The sequence below is a fragment of the Nannospalax galili genome, unplaced genomic scaffold (assembly GCF_000622305.1).
Source record: "Nannospalax galili isolate Female #2095 unplaced genomic scaffold, S.galili_v1.0 scaffold278, whole genome shotgun sequence".
NCBI lineage: Eukaryota > Metazoa > Chordata > Mammalia > Rodentia > Spalacidae > Nannospalax > Nannospalax galili.
In genome coordinates, this window is record NW_008347536.1 from 12,771,812 (window position 1) to 12,780,363 (window position 8,552).

At 49.3% G+C, this 8,552-nt stretch overlaps 1 long non-coding RNA gene across 1 annotated transcript; it reads left to right on the forward strand.

The window, feature by feature from the left end:
- Window positions 1–285: 285 nt before the first annotated feature.
- On the forward strand, window positions 286–8,219 carry LOC115072219. Its single transcript, XR_003851286.1, has 2 exons — window positions 286–322; window positions 7,513–8,219. It is a non-coding gene; the product is annotated as an uncharacterized LOC115072219 (long non-coding RNA).
- The last annotated feature ends 333 nt before the right edge of the window (window positions 8,220–8,552 follow it).

An 8,552-nucleotide genomic window follows, 5' to 3' on the forward strand; every position in this document is an offset into this window, starting at 1 on the left:
AGGTGGCTTTAGGAAGGTATGTGTCGGGTTCTGAAATGCGGGGAGGGAAAAAGGGGATCCTCAGAGCCAGCTGATAATCCGTTTTCCCTCGGGGCTGAGCGGGATGGTGAGTGCGAGGCTCAAAAGAAACAGAGCCGGTGCCGAGTCAGAGCAGGAACACACTTTATTGCAGCAGGAGCTGATATTTAAAGGCAGAAACCACAGCGGGAAACTGTGCTCATGATTGACAGGCATCTTCTGTGTAATTGACCTATTGGTCGAGGGGTCACACCCACCGTGGGCCAGGAATGAGGAAGGGCCCGACAGAGCCAATCCTGTACAGGTGATCGGCCTTTTCGTCCCTCCCCTCCAACCTCTGCCAGTCGCCATCTTGGCGAGTGATCGAAAGTGACCAGACAGGCGGGCCGACTCTAGGTCAGGCTACGGAAGTGCCTTGGAACTCATAGGCCCAAGGTGCCGCTGTACCAAGCAGCCCCAACATCTCCCCCTTTATTATATATATATGTGTGTGTGTGTGTGTGTGTGTGTGTGTGTGTGTGTTGCACATATGTGAGTGCACCTGTGTCATGCAACACTGCAGAGGTCAGAAGAGGGCTTCGGGTTCCTCTGGAACTGGAGTTAAGGATGGTTTGTTGCCTCCATGTGGGTGCTGGGACATCTTTGGGTAACCATGATCGACCCCATGGCCGCTGTCTTAGGTACATCAGCCTGGGAGGGATCATCTTACCCATCATTGGACTCGAGACTCCTGAGGGGCAGGGCATCCTGAAAGAGTTCCAAGAAGGGAGGCTCATGAGGTTCAATAGGGGAACAGGCCAATCTTTGATAATGTATCTCAACTTGGTTGACATGAAACGCCTCAATTCTTTCCCTGATGAATGAGGACAATTTGTTAAGGACACATGGGCCTAGGGTTAGGAAGGTCATTAACGTTAGAAGTGGTCCCATCAATGGGAGAAGCCAGGGCACCAGGGTGGGCCCTAACCCAAATAGCATTTCTCGGCTTTTAAACCGGTCTCTTAATTCTTTTTGGAGATCCTTAAGAGATTTGACATTGGTCTCTACCAGATTAGACTAATTTACATAGAAACAACACTCCTCCCCCAGCAAGACGCAGGTGCCCCCTTGTTCAGCTGTTAGTAAGTCCAACGCCCTCCGATTCTGGAGTACCACCCCCGTCAGTGAGTTCATCTGTTTCTGGAGTGACTCGAGGCTGGAGGCTGTAGAGGCCATCACCCTCTCCAGTTTATCTGCGAAGTCTGCTGCCAGGTGGGAGGTCTGGACCATAGATGCCACCGAGGTTCCTCCTGCTGCAGCGGAGAAAGCCAGACCCAATCCCACAAGGAGAGGGACAAAAACGGCTCTTTGGGGGCGAGGTGCCACCAGTGCTGCAGCCTTGTATTTTTCATAGAGATAAACCTGGGGAGTAACCATGACCGGAAGGCAGATAGAGGCAGATGTTTGGTTTGAACATTGGGTCAGTCTTCCATCGCACCAGAGGAGACTGGGTGGAGGGGCACAGGTTGCTTCAGAAAGAGTGACATTGTTTACACATTTTTTCAGGTCTATCTTAGGGGGGGTTGGATTAGCCTGGATAGGGCTGATGAGACAACAGGGAAATGTCTCCATTTGTTGGAACAGGGAGACGTTTTCAAGGGGGGGCCTGATAGAGGCTGGCACGGGAGCGGGGCCAAGACTTGTGTTGATAGGGACAGCTGCCAGCAAGGAGCGAGTGGGGGATGCACAAAAGAAGCAATCTGAAGCATTAGGATGTGTGGTGAGGGTAGGAGGTCAACTACATATTGGATGTATTGAGGCCAGGTAATAACCTCCCTGAGTTTTTTTATCTGTTTTCTTTTCCTGGGATAGGATGTCATGATCTACTATAACCCCTCTATCGGGGAGTGTCAGGGCCCGGGCTATTAGCCAGGTGTCGGAAGGGGTACTGGGGAGGCTGAGGCCACTGTAATGATAATATTTACCCTGTACTCCCAAGTGCCACCTCTCGTCCCAGGGGTCAGGCACAACAAACTGGGGTTTTTGATGACCCCAAGCATCTTTTAAGAAGAGATGATCTCCTGAAGTATCTGGGACCTGGCCCTCTTCCATCTTGCATCCCCAGGTACGGCACCCTCCATATATATCGGCCTCCACTAAGCAACTTGGGTTGATGTTTCTATAGGGAAAACACATATAATCTGCAAGGTGATACTGAAGATTAGGCAATTCAATAATTACCACCGATCGGCACCCTTTAAGGGGGCAATCTCCTGTCCCCAGGACATTTCCCTCCTTATTTGTAATGGTGAATCTCCAGAACATGATGCTACTTCTGTCTCCCTCTACCTCTGGGATAGCCAGAGGGATAGGCTCCAATACACCATCTTGGTCAGGATTGGGAACATTTTTCCACCTGTAACGAAAGAATAGAGTCTCCCTCAGGGGTTTTGTACTCCTGGGGAAAAGGATTATTTATGTTTTTTGTGGATGAGTTTTCTTTAGCTTCGCTGGTTTGGGGAATATATTTGATATCTCTCACCAGGACCCATAAGGGCCTCTTTTCATCATGAGGGAATACACACCCAAACCCTCTTCCCACTGTAAGAAGTGGGTCTGGTCCTCTCCATGCTCCAGTGAGTGGGTCTCTCCATCTGACCAAAATGGAACTGTAGCTGGTAGATGAGGACCAATGTTTTTGGAAGGGAGACAAATATTTGTCTTCTTTGGAAAAATTTAGAATATTTAAGGTAAATAAGGCCTTTTTTAGTTGATCATGAGGAGGCAGGGACTCCCCATTTTGTTTTTGTAATTGACGTTTTAAAGTTTGGTTGGCTCTCTCCACAATGGCTTGCCCCTGAGGATTGTAGGGGATGCCTGTGGAGTGTTGGATTTTTCATGTTTGGAGGAATTTAGTAAATGGCTTGCTTGTGAAGCAGGGGCCATTGTCTGTCTTGATTTGATTGGGTAACCCAAGGGTGGCAAAGCACTATAATATATGACTAATTGCATGTCTGGATTTTTCTCCAGCATGGGCAGTTGCCCAGCAGGCATGTGAAAAAGAATCGACAGACAGGAAGATATACTTTAATTTTCCAAAGGGGGCATAATGTGTGACATCGGTTTGCCGCAAATGGTTGGGTTGAAGGCCTTGTGGGTTGACTCCCGCATTTTGGAGTGGAGGAACTTGAAGGGCTGACAGGATCGGCATGTGTGGACAATTTTTTTTAAGTCTTTAACCACCACTTGAGGAAATTTTTGTCTAAGTCCCCTCCAGTTGACATGTGTTAATTGGTGAAATTGTGTAGCCTCAGAGATTGTATAGTCCTGGCAAGAAGAGGCCAGTTGGTCGGCCATCTTATTTCCCTCAGATAGATATCCTGGCATATTTTGATGGCCTCTAAGATGTTGGAGGTATATTGGATTTAATCTGAGTTTAAGTAGAGTGTGGGCCTGAATCATTAGAGGGGATATAGGGTTGGAGTCTAACCTAATGTGAGCGTCCACTAGGTGGGGTAGCAGATTAACCACATATAGGCTGGCTGAAAATAGATTGAAGGGTTCAGATATGGAATCAAACGCCATGACAACGGCAAAGAGCTCTTTAAATTGTGGTGATCCCTCAACCTGGTGGGAGACTGATTTAATGGGTACAGGAGTTTGCCCGTTTTAGTGGGGGATAGATGACCAGAGAGGTTCCCAGACGCCCTCCATCAGTGAACACAGTTAAGGATTTAGAATTGGGTTGAGAAAGAAAAACTCTAGGGGGCTCCCACTCCAACCTCGAGAAGGAGCGCATCCACTTGTAAGGGCCATAGTGGCAGTCAATTTTGCCAAAAAATCCCTCCAGAGCCAGCGCAATTCTGTCATTGTTTCTATGAAGCCATGTAAAAATCTGTCAATCTATAAGGGGTAATAATGGTATGAGGCTCAATGCCAAACAATCAGACTGCTGTGTCCCTACCCTTGATAATGCAATAGCGATTTGGTTGACCATGGAATAAACTCGAGGCGTTCCACCCATGGATAAGTGGATCCATTGTAATGGCTCGCCCTCTTGTGCCAAGAGAGCGGTGCATAGTGTGCTTCCAATGAAAAGACAAAGAGATATGGGGGCATTAGGATCAAATCTCTTTAGGGTGGCCTCATTTATGGGTTGTTGGATTTTAGCCAGAATTTGTAGGCACTGGGGTGGTAACTTTACCCTGGAGGTTAAGTCAAGGCCTTGCAAGAGGTCAAATAAGGGAATTAATTCCTCAGTAGATATAGGAATCCAAGGTCTAAGCCAATTGATCTCTCCAAGTAGCTTTTGAAGCTGAGGGAGGTTATAAGAATCCAGGGTCTAAGCCAATTGATCTCTCCAAGTAGCTTTTGAAGCTGAGGAAGGTTGAAGGTATCCTGAGTGGCAAGTTGCTAGGTGACACAGTATCAAGTGAGAGAGAGGCCCCAATATCTTTAGTGGCAGAACAGTTTGGATTTTGTCCGGGGCTATGTTGAAATTATGGTCTTGTAGCAGGGCTATACATTCGGAAATTAGACCATGAAGGTCATTGGGATCCAGGCTCCCCAAAATGATATCATCCATGTAAATATAAAATAGAACATCTGGCCTCTTGATCATAGAGGCAAAGATATGGCTCAAATAATACTGGCAGATGGCAGGGCTGTTAGCCATGCCTTGCGGTAAAACGGACCATTCAAACCTTAAGTCTGGCCCTCTGAAGTTTAATGAGGGCACTGAGAAGGCAAATTTTTCTGTATCTTTTGGATGTAGAGGTATTGAGAAGAAACAGTATCTATGGTGGCCAAGGTAAAGGAAGCAGGAATTGTGGGGATCCAGGGCATCCCTCTCTGGGGGGTGCCCATAGGGGCCATTCTCTTGTTGATTTCCCTTAAGTCCTGGAGGAGCCTCCAGGTCCCATTACTCTTTTTTATGACAAAGACAGGGGAATTCCAGGGGCTGGTAGAGGGCTTAATGTGTCCAAGATCTATTTGACCCTGAACCAATTGATGGAGCTGTTGTAGTTTATTAGAGGGTAGAGGCCACTGCTCAACCCATATAGGGTCTCCCGAGATCCATGTAATTGGGAATGGTGGGGGTGGAGCAGTGGCCTTTAGGATTGGGGGTGCACCCAGGGGTGTCTGTTTCTAAGGTGTTCAAAGTAGGGGTCATCCCTACAATTAGAGTGAGTGGCCCTCTCATCCCCAAATTGTTGTTTGACCTCCTCAAGACCAAGGAGGTCGTTGTAAAAGGCCTTGTGATCCATAGTGATGAAGGCCTCGGCCTCCCCCAGAATATCCTGCCCTAAGAGATTAGCCGTTAGTCCTGAGACAACCAACGGGATGATTTCTCCACGGCATCCATTGGGATCCACCCAAGGTAGCCAAGTGGCTGTCTCCCAAGAGGTGGATTGGCCTCCCACCCCAAGGAGGGGGGGCAGGGACCAACTTCCAAGAAGGGGGAACCTCTTCCTTTCTAATCACTGTACGATCCGCCCCAGTATCAATGAGAAATTTGAAGGTTTTATTTCCAATGGTTAGAGTCATTTTGGGCCTCAGCCCGGGGACGAGAGGAACTGTCCAATGGGCCTATACACTTTTCCTCCCCTTATTTAACGGGGCTGGGGGGCGCCCCTCAAGGAGTTTAAAGGCTCTCCTCGTATGTTATACTTTGATCTGCAATCTTTGGCCCAATGAAATCCCTTTTTACACTTTGGACACGGGGTACGGGGAGCATCCTGGGCTGGTTTAGGGCTGTCTCTGGGACTCAGGTTACGGCATTGTTGGCAGAAATGCCCCATCTGGCCGCAATTGAAGCAGCGTCCCTTTTCTTGTGGGGTAATGGGCTCCTCCTTGAGGAAGGCATCCCTGAGTGCCTGTGTTTGGGCCTGAAGGATGGCTGACATGGCCTGGGTCTGCCCTACCTTGGTCCCAACATCTTTGGAGGCCACTATCCACTGGCTGATGGAACATTCCCTAAGCCCGGCACACGCCATACGGTGGTCGGCATCCATGCTGTCCCATATGAGCATCTTTGCAAATTGATCTCGCAATGGCCCCGGGGGGGAGCTTTCTCTTAAGGCTTTTTTCAACTCTATCCACACACTCGTGAAGGGGTTCACCCACCTTTTGGTATATCCCGCAGACGGCAGGTTCAGTGGGACCAGAGTCTAGCTTCTGCCATGCCAACAGGCCTAGGGCTCTGACCTGATCAGGATATGGGGGGGAGAATGGCGGCCTGTTGGGCCCCAGTAGCATAAGTGTCAGTACTTCCTGTTAGCATACTGAAGGTAATAGGTACTGGAGGATTTGCTGCCCGGTTAGTCTCTGCCTGTTGACGGCACTCCTCTTTATATAGAGCTGACCATTTGATAAAGAGGGGACTAGGGAGGACAGCCCTAGCAAGATCCGTCCAATCCTGGGCGGTGCATGGCTGGTAGACCAAACCCTGCAACAGAGTTTCTACCCAGGGGGATCCGGGGCCATCTTCGGCGACAGCCTTCTTCAACTCCTTAAGGTCGGAGGCCTCCCAGGGATACCAGATGGCTGGGCGTTGCCCCCCTGGGTTGACATTGATGGGATATAATTGAGGTTCCCTAAGTGGGTACTCTTCCTCATTGATATAATCAGGCGGTGCTGTCGCCCCCGGGGAGGAATTTTGATTATCCCCATCTCCCCTTTGACAGGGGGTTTAGAGGGCCAGGGGGCTGCCCCAAAGGGATCTAGGGAGGGGTAGAGATTCCCCCTAGGAGCTGGCGGGCTCTTTTTTTGTGAGGCCTCTAGTGAATCTTTTTCCTTTCATATGGTTTCCTTATTGGGGCGGGGGGTAGCTAGCTTGGGAGGTTCAGAGCAGCTCCCTCTCCTGTTGGGGGGCCGAGGGGGAAAACAGCCTTTAAGGGCTGAGATTGTGGGGAGAGCCCCCAGGGGTGGGATCTTACCCTTCTCTACCTGGGACCTCTTAACGAGGTTTTCCACTCTGTCCCAGGTCTCCCAGTCAAAGAGATTACTAGCAGCAACCCAGGGTGCTATCTCATTAATGTAATCCCAGGCCTGGGTCACTTGCTGATCTGACAGGCTGAGACCACGACTCTTAAGCAGCAGCCTTAACGCCTCGAGAAGAATCTTAGAATTGGCCTTCCCCATATCTTATGGGGGTCACTCACCCGCAGACCGATTGGCCCGTCAGTGGAGAATTAGCGAAGGATCAGGTCGGGGTCACCAAATGTCGGGTTCCGGAATGCGGGGAGGGAAAAGGGGATCCTCAGAGCCAGCTGATAATCCGTTTTCCCTTGGGGCTGAGCGGGAAGGTGAGTGCGCGGCTCAAAAGACACACACAAAGCCGGGTGCCGAGTCAGAGAGGAACACACTTTATTGCAGCGGGAGCTGATATTTAAAGGCAGAAACCACAGGCGGGAAACTGCGCTCATGATTGACAGGCACCTTCTGTGTAACTGACCTATTGGTCGAGGTGTCACACCCACCGTGGGCCAGGAATGAGGAAGGGCCCGTGTACAGGTGATCGGCCTTTTCGTCCCTCCCCTCCAACCTCTGCCAGTCGCCATCTTGGCGAGTGATCGAAAGTGTCCAGACAGGCGGGCCAACTCTAGGTCAGGCTACGGAAGTGCCTCGGAACTCATAGGCCCAAGGTGCCACTGTATCAAGCAGCCCCAACAGGTATGCACTGGTCAGAAGTGGACTGAAATCAGCTTGGGGTCCCAGCTCCTCAGTCATCAGGCACAGGCCTCATTGCTTTGCAAATCTGTTTCTGCATTCTGTCAGGCCAGGACTCCTGGTTCACCTGTCAGCATCCTTCTGTTGATCCATGCAAACTACCATCCTTATACACAAAGGAGAGATTGCTGAAAAGCTGGTGCTCAAGCAAATCATAGAAAAGGAGGAAAACTTTTTGAGGCAGGGTCTCCATTGGTAGTCTAGGCTGGCCTGGGACTCATGTCAATCTTCCTCCTTCAGCATCCATAGTGCAAGGACTGTAGGCATGAGCCACTATGTATGGCTCAGTTGTGGGAAACTCTGAATTGTTTTACATCTTACACATGGCACTTAAGTCACTGGCAGAGATGGAAAGCACAGACACATGTAGCTCACACAGGACTTTCCTGTTCCTCATCTGTTTCCTTTATAGTATTATGTGCTCACTCCAGAGCCCCTACAGTTGAGGATGGTTTAACAGCAAAGTTATTTGTTTTTAAACTTGTAAATAAGGCTTGGAAAAAAGTTGTCATGATACAGTCAAGGGTCTAACTGCCAAAGGCCCACTGTAATTACTGAAGGTCCTTCCCAAGAACAGGGTCACTGATGACCCGTACTGCCCCCCTAAGCTCTAAGTCTACCAAGCATGTAGCTTGGCAAACTGAGCACAGGCTGGATTTTAAATCGACCCCATTTTCCTCCCTTAGTTGGTGCTTCTCTTCTGCCTGGTGACTACACCTGTTGGCTCTGCCTTTTATAAATACATAGTTATTTTAAATATAAACCAGAGATAAAGCATTACCACAAGTCTTATTTGAAACAGTATCAATTAATACTTTCACTCA